Raw genomic sequence first — 14,600 nt, forward strand, 5'->3', positions numbered from 1 at the left:
TCTCTTTCGGCATTTCTGAATGCTGAGAGAACCCAAAGTCCTTGCCCTCTGTCTAGTCTTCAAATTCACTTCCTACCCTGAAACACATTTGGAAGAATTGGAGGAATTCTTCTGGGGAGCTCAGATAGTATCCCTGATACCCTGGATGGGGAAACTTGGTGTGAACCATGGTGTTCCAGGAAGTGGCTTTTTGAATGTTCAGCATAAAATATCATTGGCCCTGACCTGATCCCTGACCTGTGCACCCCCCAGCACCAAGGGACCCGCCCCCCCATCCACCCGCAGCTTCCTTCCTGATGGTGTCTCTCACCTCTATTACTTATAGCTGCCTAGGGCCTTCTCTGCTTAATTTTTAATTTTTCTTTTTTTCCAAACTGAATGGCAGCTGCTCAGGGAACAATTGGAACCCAATCCAAGATGAAAAAGCTTTACCACTAAATGGAAAAGTACAATAAAAACACCCTTGGTTCATGTTTACTTTTTGAATTCCGATAAGAACTCACTTCATCAGTGAATTCCAAATCCCCTGAACTCACAAATGCCTGGCAGCTCGGGGTGCGTTCACAGACAGGAGTCCATGGGCCTTGTTCCGTGTTGCCAGCCCAGGAATGGTATGAAATGAGATCACGTGTCATTTCCCCAAATGGTCTGTGGGAGAATTTTTTGTTTTTTATGCTTCAACAGAGACCCCAGAGTGGAATTCAGCTTTTCACAGTTCATTCCTAAGTTGAACAAACCCCTTTTCTATGGGGACCTCAAGAATGTTAGAAATTCCCCCATCTTTACATGGTTCCAAGCTGGGACTAATCCCTTATCTCTTCATGAGCTGTTGGGCTCATGCTGTTTTGATTTCACCGGAACGGCTGAGATTCTGAGCTCTGGCCTCCTCTCTTCAATGGGTCCCTTCGGGCCTCTGAGCTTAACGTCTTCAATGGAGATCTTGTGGGATAATGTTTCCAAATTTGTTTTCCAGAGCCTCAGCCCCTGGGAGCAGACTTGCCTGGGTTTTTTCTGTCTCTGCCCACCCCTCCCTTCTCCTTCCTGTCTTCCCCTCGTCGCCCTCCCCTTCTTCTCCAACAGCAGCTCCCTCCCTGTTGGCTCCATCACTCACTACTGACCTTCGAGGATCGATCAAGGCTTTTGGTGGCTGTGGTCAGCTGGGGAGATCCAGAGGTACCAAAAACCAGTTTCTCATGTTCAGCCTCCTCCATCTTTCACTAGATCCTAACAGATTTGGGGGTTTTAAAAGCTTTGTCAACCTATGAAACCTCTTTTCACTCATCCCTGTCTTTGAATCTCCAGGCTAAAGGACCAGGCCCCTGTTGCCAACTCTCTTCTTCTTCTTAGTAATGGAGCTAGCCTGATCTGCTTTTGGGTAAATGGTAGCCCCACAAAACCCCAGGTCCAGGTAAAGCCATTACCCCACTTCTGATGAAAAGTATGTGGGGATGGGTGAGTTCTCCCTGGGTGGCCCCCCCAACTTGTGCTGCCCTCTCCCTTCCTAGAGACCTCAGCTCTGTTTCCACCCCTTGGATTGCTGTGCAAATAACAGCATCTACCTGAAGCAAATGAGCCAAGAGCCTCGACAAATCCAGATTCTCCAGCAAATCAGATGAAGCACATTATGCTTTAGGCCCAGTGCCGCTCAGGGCCCAGGCACACAGCTGTGTGATTATTTTATGCCTTCAAGTTACAATCAGGTTTCAGATCTGACCCCCCACATCCTGACTAGCACACTTCATATGTACAAACTGTTAGAGACTTACTTGGGAAACGAAGGAGGAGCATTCCTCCAGTGTATTTCCCAGATGCAGACACTCACACCGGAATATATGTCTTGTTCAAAGCCACCTTGAAGTCATTTGTGCACTCAAATTAGCACTTATGAAAAAGGTGCTGGACCCAGGGGATGTACACGCTCATAGAAATATCAAGAAACATTTATCGAGAGCTGATTATGTGCCAGCTACTCTTCTGGGTGCTAGGACTATGGCAGTGAACAAAACAATTTTAAAAAAGGTCCTGTTCTCATGAAGATGATGAGCCTTGATGTCCTTGAATAGAGTCCAGCTTGGTGGAGAAGTGGCAGAGGGAAAAGGTATTCTAAAGCTGGAGAAGAGCAGTGCAAGATGAGAGAGGCTTAAGTGATTGATAGATGAAGAACAGCTCTACTTAGCAGGGACGGAGGGAAGAGTAATAGATTGGAAGGCAAAAGAAGAGTCTAGAGACTGAAGCTTCTACTAAAGATGCAGAGAAGGAATATTGAGAGGAAGACCAGGAAAAACCAAGCGGACAGGGAGGTTAAGACGAGGGGCTACAGAATTTGCATTGCAGCTGATGACAAGATCCAGGTAGTGACCATGGGAAGCTGCACTGACGTGGAGTAAAGCTCATGGGAGTGAGCGATTGCTGGGCAGGGTGGTAGGAGCAGCCATCAGAGAAAGGAAGTCCAGGGACCTGCCCATGCACTGAAAGGGAAGAAACACACGGCCCTGTTTGTGCATATTTGGCCATAAAGGGCACATTGTTATCAGGTGTGAACTAAAGCCAACTGTGGTTACCACTTCAAGCATCTGGGGTTTGTTTTCTTTCTCTTCAAATGAAAGTAACCATGGGCAGGTATCTGTGGGTCTCAGTTTCCCTCTGAAAACCAAGCTGTTGCTGAATTTCCTTAACAAAGTGTTTTCTTTCTAGTACAGAATTGAAAGAAAGAAATTGCTGGAAAGTACCAATTTATTACATGCTCTCTCCCTCTAGCTAACTGAGGATGGTGAATTTCACTAATACAGGAACTTCAGTCTTGGTTTGAGATCTCATACCTCCCTGAAATACACGTTTGCTCCTACAGTTTGTCCTGAAAATAATACACTGATAAAGTCTATGCTCTTTCTGTGTATTCTGGTTCTTAATTATAGCTTTGCATAGCAGAAAATGGTTATATAACTTTTTTATTGGTTTTTTTGTTCTGCTTTGCTTTGCCTTATTTTACAAATTTTATTGTGATTTCTAAAACGTCTGGCATTCCTTAAGGGAGTCATGTCATTTGTGTGGATGAATATCTCTACCTGACAGGACTGGAAGCTGGGGCTAGAAGTCCTGACCAAAAGGCAGATGCATTCGTAACACTTGTCTCCCCAGAAACTCCTGTTAGGAAGGACAAAATAATTAAAGGACAGAACAGACAATCACAACATTTGGTGCCAGCGTCTGTGCAATTTGGCCAGGGCTCTGTGACCCGTTTCTTACCTGATCCCCTTGTAAGCAGCAAATAGTGGGGTTGGGAAGGCCTGTATTCGCCTCTTGGGTCTGCCACTGTAAATGGCAAAGCCTCATTTTCCTCAATGTCTCATTGGAAATAGGATCCCTTTCCCGCCCCCACCTCTCCACCAAGCTGCATCCTGTTCCAGGAGGTCAAGGCCTACCATCTCCATGAGAACAGGGATTTTTTGCTGTTTTGTGCTCCACCATAGGCCCAGCAAACAGAAGAGTGGCTAGCACATAATCAGCTCTCAATAAATATTTCCTGAATGAATAAATGAATGAATGACTTCATTACTTAACCGCCCGGGGTCTCCACACTCTTCTCTCCTTCCCTCTGGATGGGCAAGCTGCTCCTCCTTTATGCTCCCATCACATTCTGTGAGCACTTCCAGGACTTCTGGACCCCAAGGGAACATCAGGATGATCGGTGGTGTCTAAACACATGTGCATCCCCTGTCCCAGCCCCCGAGAGTCTCAGCAAGGTGTGAGCTGGGGGCCTGGTGTGGGAGAAGCCCAGGTTTCTGAGATCGTCTTGTTGACTAGACTGGGGCTTCCCTGAGGACAGGGACTATGTCTGTAGGGGTGAGCATCCCCTGGCTGCAACCCCTGTTTCATGAGTGCTTATGTCTAAGTGTCTGGCATGTAGCAAATGCCTACAAGGACAGCTGTGTGAACATTATGGTCCTGACGTTGATGGGTCTTCTCCTCACCCCCAGAGGCCTAGCAATCAATCCTAAAGCCCCCTTCACAGCTTATCCCAGACAGTGGGACCTCAAATTGTGGGGGATCTAACATTCTGGCTGAATACCCCAGAGACCCCGAGACAATATGGTAGCATGCACATGGGGTCCCCAAAGAATCCTGGAAAAGAAAAGTCTTGTCCCTATGATCTATCTGATTTTCCAAAGGAAGATAGTGTGTTTCAGAAGAAAGAGCATTGGGTTTGGCGACCTCGGACTGTGGTTTGAGATCTGTCTCCATCTCTTCCTAGCTTTGTGATGTAGAGTGACTCACTTAGCTTCTCTCAGTTGTCTCTCACCTGCAAAAGAGGATATTAGGAATAACCATCTCCAGGGTTTTTGTTGGAATGTACTTACAAACATCAAGCTCAATGTAAACATTAACCAAAAAAAAGAGAATAAATCAGAACATAGGCAAGTGTCCCTTAATGGTTGCTAATTAATCTGTGTATTCCTTCTCTCCCCTGTCCCCTCCCCTCCCTGCCATGCACAAACACACACACAGCCCCTTGGTCATTTCACTGCATTTTCTAACAAAAAGGAAGTAGACGAAACATGCATTCTTGTGTTAAAATTCTAACATAGTCCTTAATGGAAGGTGGAGGAAGTCATCGTTTGGGTTGGGAGGAGTTCTGTGAGTGAGCTGCAGATTGCTCAGTCAGCCAGGCCTGCCCTGCAGTTTCCATGGAGAGAGGCTGCACAGGGAGCACACACCTGTCTCCTGTCATGTTGCATCTGAGTCAGCCCTTCATTTTACATTAACAGGCTTTCTCTTCAAAACACTCCCATTTTGCTACTACATGACCCCCTCTCGTGCAGGGAGTTTGCCACACACCGCTCATCAACATGAGTTTGTGCCCAGAATTGCATCTTTCTCTGCGGCTTGGCACATCTACCTAAATAGCTTTGATTAGTTTCAGTCTCTCTTAATAGTAACTGCCGTGTCTGCCAAGGGAGGCTTGACTTGAGCTTAGACTAAACCAATTAGCAGCAAGACCCCCACCCCCACCCCTGCCTTTCTGTTCTGCTCCTGCATCAATGCCTGAATTTGTACCACGAGCAGTCTCCACGGTGGCCGTGCCAAGTTCTAAGCCAGGACTTTCAAAGCCCTTGCCTGGCTGCTGCCACCTCTGGACACAACCTTTGAGAATACTGGCCAGTCTGGGCTGAGCCTAGCTATTTCTGCTGTAAACGACCTTTAATGTAAGATACTCTTCTGATAGTTTCCGTAGCTTATATCACAGCCAAATGCTGGCCTCTAATTTTAGCTTCACCCAGTAGAACAAAGTCACGTGGTTTGTTTAAAATGTTATTTCAGTTATATAATATTTTTTAAACTCTGAAACACATTGAATATGTAAAAGCCCCCAATTTCATCTCGGTGCCAAGAGGTTGCACTGGCGATAGACGCAACACATACCGTGGAGTATGTGTAAGCTGGCATAGAAGCTGAAAGTGAAGGTGGCCGCTTTGCCACCTCAAGTCCCTTTGAGCTGGCTGAGACTCAGTGCTAAGATTCTAAGCAGAATCTAGAGATGACTGGTTATCTCCTGTTTATTGATGATCGTAACTGGAAAATATTACTGAGTGTTGAGCTGGCACAAGTTCCTCTTGAAATGACTAAGCCTGCACAAGTAGGATGAGTCACAGGCACTGCCAGCTTTCAGGCATGGGCCCAGGTTGGGGTTTTTATTATCTTGTGTGTTCAGGCCTCCTTCAAGGGGGACCAGGGGCTGCCCATCCCCGCTTCCTCCATTAGGAAGGAGGTGATGAAGTTGAGCACAGCATAGGGTGGATGCCAATTTTACCTCCTGGGGAAAGCGAGATTTTTCCTCCGCCTCATCATCTTTGATAAAGATTTGGCAAGTCTAGGGGTGCCTTTGCTCCTTGCTCACAGCCAGAACTCAGTCCTGTCTGACAGTCAAAGTTTATTCCTTTCCTTACTCAGTCACTGGATCCCAAATCTGAAACCTCAGGAGATTTACCTTCAATGACCAGTGTGTCATCTTTCTCCTCCCTTTGTATTTTATTTCCAAGGGGGCAGGACAGTGGTGGTGTGGTGCATTTTTATTTAATTAGCTAAAAAGCTCTATGTCTACCTCTGTCTCTCATAAATTAATGCCCATTGTAACATGCCATGTATAGAAATATTCAAGGTTAGGATTAGAATGTCAAGAACTAGAGCTTGATCTTCATCATTAGTCACTTCCTGTCCAAGGAAAGCAAGTGACTAAATAGACTAAGAACAAGGATCTGCGAATCATGTAACATCACATACGCAAAGAAAAGTAGCCTGTGGCAAAGAAAACACATTGTCACCAGCTAAGAGAGCTGCTGCTGGACGGAAGGCTCTAATGGCTTTGCTAGAGGTAAGCTTAGGGTGTTGTGGGAAGCAGGGAGGCACATCCACCAGCCTGGTAGAGTGAATGATGGAGGCGATCCTTGAGTCAAGTGCCAAGGTTCAATAGGAATCGGCCATGCAAAGGCTGTGAGCTTACTGTTCAGAGGGAGCAACAAACATGAAAACCCACAGGAGAGAGGAGCAACGGGTAGTTCAATATGCTGCAGAGGAGAAGCATGGTGAACTACAGAGGATGGCAGGAGTGGATCAAGAAGAGCTTGTGTGACTTGCATGAAGGATTTTAGGCTGGGGAGCAAAGTGATCAGAAGGGCAGTTTGTAAAGCTCAGTCTGGTGGAGGAGCAGAGGAGGCAGGAGTGGAAGCAGGGCAGTAAGGAGGGAAATCAGGAAAGAAATGGAGAATCTAAGTAGTGCTGTCACGAGGACAGGAGACAGAGCAGAGGAATGGTTGGTGAGATGTGGGGTTGGTGAGGGGTGAGGGGTGCACTTGGTCTCCAAGGCTTCCAGCTTGGGCATCAGGAAGAACATCAGAGCCATTCATCAACACTAGGCACACAAGAAGGGGAGCAGGTCAGCAGGAGTGGGGCGGGAAGGGAGGATGAAGTGACCATGAGTTCTGTTTGAGACATGTTGGACTCCTCAATTTCCGGTCATATGCGGCATGAGCGCATGTGGTCTAGTTGCACGTGTTTCGGTAGCTATAAAATCCTCTTTGCCCTATGTGACCCCTCATCCCTGCTCTCAGTAGGGACACAACAGGATGAACTGGGTAAGTGTGGTCCAGGGCTGGGAAAACTGGTCAGCTATGAGTATTCTCTGAATCACAAAGGAGAATGCATTTGTACACATCATGGAAATGCCATGTAGCTCATGAGATTAAAAAGACAATAATCTTTTTAATCCTAATATAGAAGACTATAATAATTATTGTTCCATGAAGCAAAAACTATAGCCCCATTATAAATTCTGAAAGAGCTGACTGGTAGTCATCAATTTTGCCACATTAGTAATAGTGTCAAGATTCAGGTAGCCAACCAATAAATAATTAATAGTGCCTACTATGTAAAAAGGCATGTAGAAGAAGCAAAGATGTGTATGATGGCCCACATCCTCACATCCATTACACATTTTTTAGGGCATTTTTAAAGGGCATTTATGACTGCAAATAACTATAATTAAAGGTATATATTTCATAAGTACTGTGATCCAACTATCAGCAAAACCCCAGGATGGGACAGATTAGTTCTGATTGGGGTGGTGGCAAATCTTGGGGGCTTCTCTAGCCTGAGGTAACATGGGCTAAGGATGCTTATGAATCAGACTGGACCACTCAGGTCTTCATTCTAAATTCCACATGGGGTCTTTCTGCCACCATGAAATAAAAAGGTCACAGTCAAGTTTTACGTGCACACATTAGGCTGCACTATATGAAACTGCCATGTTTATAGGTAAAAAACAGTTGAATATTGACAGTCTCATGTTGTTCGATATAATAATCCTATTGGATCTGAGGCTTCAGTCCAAGAATCCCTAACAAGTTCTCTAGATCCTGCAGCCGCTGAAGAAGCTTGGCTGGTGATTATTATCAGCATCTTCACGTCGGCTCCCGAAGGAGTAACATTCCAAGGAGCCCACTCTTTCCACTGGATCAAACTCACACTGTTCGAAGCTTATGGACAGTTTAGAAAATGCATTGGCGTCACCTCCCTCATTCCCCAGATTCCTGGCCTTGTGGACAGTAAAAGAAAATCAATATGATTGGGTCATGTTCCTGATGGCAAATGCTCCTGACAGGTCTTGACTCCGGAATTCTCACTAAAACTAAGGCTCTTCTTGGCAGCTTCTGAGGAATCCACGTTAACCTCCTGCTCAGTCTTTTGTGGAAGAGATTAACCACAAGAGCAGCACCATCGGCCCAGCCCCACTTTGCAGACAGCTGCCTGTGTGGACAGACTCAGTTTGAACCCAGACTTGTGTCCCGCTGGAGACTCCTCTGAAGGCGGCGGCTGAGTCAGGCTTTTTGAAGCAACCATGCTTTCCGGAGCTCACCGATTACTGAAGCTGTCTACTGATGAGGACGTCCTGATTCCCCGAAGCTGAGGTCGTGAACTTAGAGCATATTTTTAAAACTGTGTTAGAGATCATTTCAACATTCATGTGGGGATGAGAAAAAAAAATTTGACGAATAATTTAAATGGTTACATCTTGGCCCTGCCTAGGATTGTGGATTCAACCACAGTGTGACAATGGGATTACTGTGCATGGTATATTTAAATTCACCCCACAAATGGCCTTGTTTTTTTAAAGGGACAGTCTCATTCTAGAATTAGAAAGAAAAATGCTTTGGAAACCCAAAGATCTCGCAAGCATGTTCAGACATTACTTCATTGGCCCCTGTAGCCCCTTTCTATCTCCCTTTTGATTCGGTTCAGATGCTGTGGCAAAGGAGGGTGCTGGGCCAAGGCCAGGCCCCTGCCAATGCAGAGGTGTGCCTCAAAGAGGATGGCACACACCCTGTGACAGCCGAGAGAAAACAGTGGTTGGCAGTTTGGTGTGGGATTGGCAGCTGCCTTCCTTCTGTCCCTGGGGGTGCCAAATGGGGGCAGGAGAGAAGAAGACTTTCAGAGCCGACTCAGTGACTCTGGGCTTGGTGACTCGGAGCCCAGAAGACCCTGGGAGCCCCTGCTCACCCCCTCCTTGGGGGGCCAGTAAGGGCATTTGGGAAAGGGCTCCAGGCCCTCAGTCATCATTTCAAAGCAATCAGCCCCGATTTTATCTCCCTAAACGTAACCCAACCTCCTGCTTCTACACACGAGGAAAATGAGTCCCAAGGGAGTAAAGGGCCCCACCTAAGGTCACGAGGGGAGTAGTAGCAAGCCAAACCTCTTGGTCCCAAAAAACTGGGCAGGGAGGAAAAATTGAGCAAGCAGGAGAAGGGAGAGAAAGAGAAGAAAAGGACAGAAGGAGAAAATAAAGTGTTGGATGTGTAGGACGTTTTTGCGTTCCTGACCATGATCTGCAGCCTGCTCACCACCCTGCATGTGGCCTGCATGTGACCTCACTGACCATCCTGTGGGACACGCACCGTGGGAAGCGGCTGGAGACATTCAAGGGAAGCATACACCTTGGCCACTGCTCCTATAGGAATGGAAACTCCAGAAACGGAGCATCACACCTGTCCCAGGCACTGTACACACATGACCTCATTCAAGAAAACTTGTTGCCCATTTAGGAGTAACCTGCTCCTGCCGCTCGTGGGTTTGCTGAGGCAGGGCCCTGCTCCATGGGCCCACCCTTCTCTGCATCTGTGCACACCCACCTATCCCCACATTATGAATACCCACTGGGTTCCTGGCACAGGAGAGCTGGGAAGGCCTGTGAAGGCACTGGGGGAAAAATAAAAGAAATGGTAATCCTAGTCAACATGGTAATATTCTTCCTCTCTCTTTGCGACCTAAACAAGAATCTTCCGTATAGTTTAAAAAACAAAACGAAACAAAAGGCAGCTGGGAGGAAGGAAACATTATCTTCTCCAACACCCTAGCTCTCAATGTCCATTATTTCCTGGGATTGAGTGAGGTTTTTGGCAGGAAAGGACATTGTTCTGTTTCTCAATTGAGTGGTGGATGGTAAAGGTTTTCTGGACTTGTTAAACTTAAAGGAAAGAGTGACACTGTCCTAAGCCTTGTGCCACACGCGGCCAGCCTCACTTTTTAAGGAGCTGAGGTGATGGAGTGACACCCAGGACCTGCAGGTGAGATGGGGGACAGAAGCAGCAGAGCCTTTGGCATCACGCAGCTGCCCCCGTGGCAGCCCCCCCACTCCTCGGGGTCGCAATGGCATTTCTCCCGCTGGTGAGCAGGAATGTGGTTAGAAAAGGGGACAAATGAAAAAGGGAGAGTCCTCGTGCCCCTGGCTGAAGGTGGCTGCCAAGGGGCGAGAGGGTCAGCGGACGCCTGCCACGGCGGGCATGGTGCCTGGAGGGACCCAGAAAGGAAATGTTCTGTCTTGCTTTGCTGGCTAATTGTTCTTCCTCTGTGGCTCCCGAAGTCGGTTATGCTCTCCCTAAGACCAAGAGTCATCTGCCTGATGCTCCTCCTCTCCAGAGCTGCGAAAGGCAGTCCCGGAGAGCCCAGCTCCTCCAGGAGGAATGAGAGCGGAGCAGCGATCTGGGCATCGGTGAGAACTCTGCGGGCAAGCGATGAAGTGGAAAGTCTGCACACCCCTGGCGGGCCGTAAATGTGAGCTTACCTTCAGTTCCTCATGAGGCCTGGGGCAGGACAGACACACAGGATGTGACCAACACAGATTTGTGGAGATTTTGCACGAAGAAAAGGAGAGCAGGATGGCAATGTTTCCTGGAAGCCTGTCTCTTGCCCAGGGAAAACCCCAGAATGGTCAGTGCCACCTACTCTCCTCCCTTTCAGAAAGGACTAACTGATCCTCCTCTTGCCCTGACTGTAAATTCTGAACTGACTTCCTAAGAATACGTCAGACCTTGGAAGGAGAAAGAGCATATTGGCTAAAGGAAGCCCCACCACATTCTCACATTCACAGAAACGAGCAGGAAGCGGATGCAGGGACACGGTCTTTGGAAATAGGTCAAGTAAAGGGAATGGCTTGGAAAATCACCTTCCATTTGCCTTCAGAGGCTATTAAACAGTAAAGGAGATTCCCAAAGGAAGAGGTGAGATGTCTGCCCCCATCGATCTCTATAAATAGTCTAAATACTCAGCATTCTGGAATGATTCAAGGTGTGATGGCCCTGGCTGAGGGCAGGAGAAGAATGAGGGCACCCCTCGTGGTTCCCCCACCTGTAGGATTGTTCATGGAAGCTGTGGTTTTGTTGTTCCAGCCAAACTCACCAGAACATATACTCTCTCTGAGCATTCTTATTCATATCGTGTAAGTAACTTGATAAGCATTTCCTGAATCTTCCTGGCGCTGTGAAAATAATGACCCAGCTTATACACACTTTCCAGGAATGGATGAAGTGAGACGCATCTGCAGATCAGCCTTCCTCACAGCCTACGGTGTCCATGCCCAAACACCCCTCTCCAGCCACGAATGTCCTAACTCCACTTTTGAGCTTCACAGTCTTGGCTGTTCTTTGTTGCTTTGTCTCCAAGCTCTGATGACTGGGCAGTGCACCTATTAATCTTGAATGCAATGAAGTCTCTGCCACTTCCATTTGAAAAAGAAATAGCTTTGCCTTTTCCATTTGATTCGACAGCATGAAATATTTATGATTCCTCTGGCACCTCCAAGCCCCTTCTCTCCCATCGATTCTCTCAGTCAGCACTAAGTGCTCACTTTAAGGAGAGTACTTCCCGTCCATCAGGGAAAGCCCAGGATGACAACATTCAGTGAGCCCAGCTGCTCCGCATCCACTGGGTCACTAGCAAACCTCCTGGTGCTCACATTGGGGGCTCTTGTGGGTTTCCAATCCACTCTGCCAAAGATTACTGGCCCCCTGGCCTCTGGGGTCCTGCTTTTCCTTCTTGTCTTCTTCCACCTAGGGGTTCCTGCTACACACAAACAGGACTGGCCTCTTTGGGTCTCCTGTGACTCAGAGGCTAAGTCGGGGCAATTGGGGGCGCAGCTGCTCTGGGAGGCCCACTGCAGATCCCCAGAGGACTGGGACTCTGAGCAGTTTGAGTGACGTGGGAGGTGGGTAGGTCTTCCAGAGGAGAAAGTACCCATGTTGCTATTCTTGAGGCTGACCAGAGGTTTTCCTGTTGCCTCTCAAAAGTGACTCCTGCTCTCTCCTTGCCGGTCCCTAAACAATACTCCTGACTTCACTGTGCCAGTAATTCCTCCAAGCTCACTCACTGTCATAGGGGCAGAAAATAGTGCTGGAAATGGTGGGAACACTGATCCCAACTGACCAAGGAAAAGATATAGAGTTCTATAATCACCAACCCTTTCTGTGCCTCAACTCCTGGGGATAATAGTGGTCATCTCCGTCCTGAGTGATTAAAGAGGGTTATATATAATAGATGTCAAGAGCTTAAAACAATGCCTGGTATTTAGTAAGTGCTCAGTAAACAGGAGCTGTTATTCTTGTAACATTGTCAGAGTTATTTGACAAGGCCATGGCAGGCCCAGCCATCGACGACAGGGAGATGTCTCTGGCAGATGGCAGGGAGACACAGTGGTGGGCTGAAAGCCAGGGAGCAAAGAGAACTAAAATGGGGCAACTGCTGCCTCAAGCTGGAAGCCCCTGTGTACTTCCTGCTTTCAGCCCAGAGCCAGCAAGTGGGAGGAGCGTGCAAAGTATGTTGAGCAGTAGGTTAACTAGGCTGACCCCATGCCCCCAGGCTCTAGTAGCATCGTCTATACATGGGAGTTCAATGGATCCTGAATGTCTAGATTTATGGTCAGCATCCTCTCCATCCTATTTTTGCATCTTCTTAGTGTCCCAAGTGTTTTGCATAAGGAAGAACACCATCCTCTCTCTCCCCTCAGTGCCTACCATCAGAACATAACTGTCAGGGAGCCCAAACTCCCAGAGTCCAGCACTTTGCCAACTGTGTAACTATGTCACTGCACAGTGGTTAAAAACAAGAGTTTGGGAGTAAGACAGACTGGGTTCAAATGCTAGCTCTGATACTTGGTACCTGGGACAAGCTATTTAACCTCCAGAAGCCTCAGTTTTCTTATTTATGAAATGAGGATCATAAAGTTGTCACTCATAAACTAGGGGTTTTATTAGATATTGCAAGCAAAGAGATCAGCAAAGTGCCTGGCTCATACTAAGCACTAAAATAAATGTGGGTTAATATGGCCACTATCGTTCACGAGTTAATACACTTAACCAGAGGACAGTTGACTTTCACTGAACCTTCCAGAGTCCACACCACAAGGCTATCAGAATGGAAATTAATGGTGGATACATTGTGCAGGCCAAAGGGAGAGAGAGTTATGAACAATTCATTCTCTGGACAGATACTCCTTCAGTGCCAGCAATGGAATGCTACCTCCTTGACCAAGGAAAGCAAAGGGAAGGAAAGCCTGCTACTGGGCTGGAAGGTGAACTGAACTCATTCAGCCCTTCTCTATGTCAAGGAGGCAGGGTGGGGAGAGACAGAACAAATAGAAAACTGATTCAGAGTCAAATGCACTCAACCTGGCAACTGGGCCAATTTCAGTCACAAAGTTATTTTAAGTGGTGGCAACAGGAGGTTGGTTTGAGGTGGCTTAATTATACTGTCTGCCCTGCAAAACATGCAAAAACTGGAGAACATAACAGAAATGATTAACAGTCACTATGGCTAACCTGGTACATTCTCCTGAAATCTCATACACGGGCTGGTGCTTAAACGGTGCTGCCCAGCCCCTCCCGGGCGGACCCTGCAGGAGGCATTAGCTGTGATGTCCCTGATGTGAAACTCCTGGGCCCTCCTGGAAAGGGTTGAGCAAACACAGTTGCTTGATGCAGCTCCATTTGCCCAACGGGTGTCAGCATGTTGTTGCAGTAGAAGATGTTACACTCGGCCACGCTGGCACTTTCTCCATCTGTTTACATTTAGAATGGGACTCGTTGCCAAAGTTGAGGAATCCCAGTGCCCGCAATCCAGAAAGCACAGGCCAAAGGGTGGAAATAAAAACAAATTGAGAAATGACTTGTTGCTAACTTAGTTGGATTCAGAAGGACTAGGAATTTTCCCCTAGAGTGTTCAGTCCCAGAGAGGAGGGTCTCAGTGATAGAAAACGAGTTCATCACCTTAACAATGGGCTGCCTTCTCCACCACCAGCAGACCGTGAGCTCCTCAAGGCAGGCAGGGACATGCTGAATTATTCTTAGTTTTCCCAGCTGAGAGCCTAGTATCTGTGCTTCATAAATGCTGGTTGGTTGAATGAATAAATGAATTGTTCTCAGTTCTTTTTGGTGGTTTTCAAACGTGGCTGCAAATTCTTTGATGCTCTTCCGTTGAAAGGTAACATCTGCATCCCCCTCCCTTAAATCTGGATGGGATTCTGACTACTCCCACCACCCTAGTTGAGCAGAAATGACACCTATGTGATTCCAAAGCTAAGCAATAAAAGGCCATGCAGCTTTTGCATTTGCTTCTGGAGCCCTGAGCCACATGCAACATGTCCTGAGGCTGCCATGGTGGAGAAGCCACGTGCAATGATGGCATGGAGAGGCCTTGATGTTACCCAGAGGGAGATGCCCAACATGACCCCAGGCATTTGACATGTGAGTGAAGAAACCTATGGATGATTTTGGCCCCAC

The 14,600-nt window shown here is 47.4% G+C and overlaps 1 long non-coding RNA gene across 1 annotated transcript; it reads left to right on the forward strand.

The window, feature by feature from the left end:
* Nucleotides 1-6,208: 6,208 nt before the first annotated feature.
* On the forward strand, nucleotides 6,209-14,264 carry LOC139080541 (uncharacterized). The gene is made up of 2 exons (XR_011535118.1): nucleotides 6,209-6,370; nucleotides 8,202-14,264. It is a non-coding gene; the product is annotated as an uncharacterized lncRNA (long non-coding RNA).
* Nucleotides 14,265-14,600: the final 336 nt, after the last annotated feature.

The sequence above is a fragment of the Equus przewalskii genome, chromosome 30, assembly GCF_037783145.1.
Source record: "Equus przewalskii isolate Varuska chromosome 30, EquPr2, whole genome shotgun sequence".
NCBI classification, from domain to species: domain Eukaryota; kingdom Metazoa; phylum Chordata; class Mammalia; order Perissodactyla; family Equidae; genus Equus; species Equus przewalskii.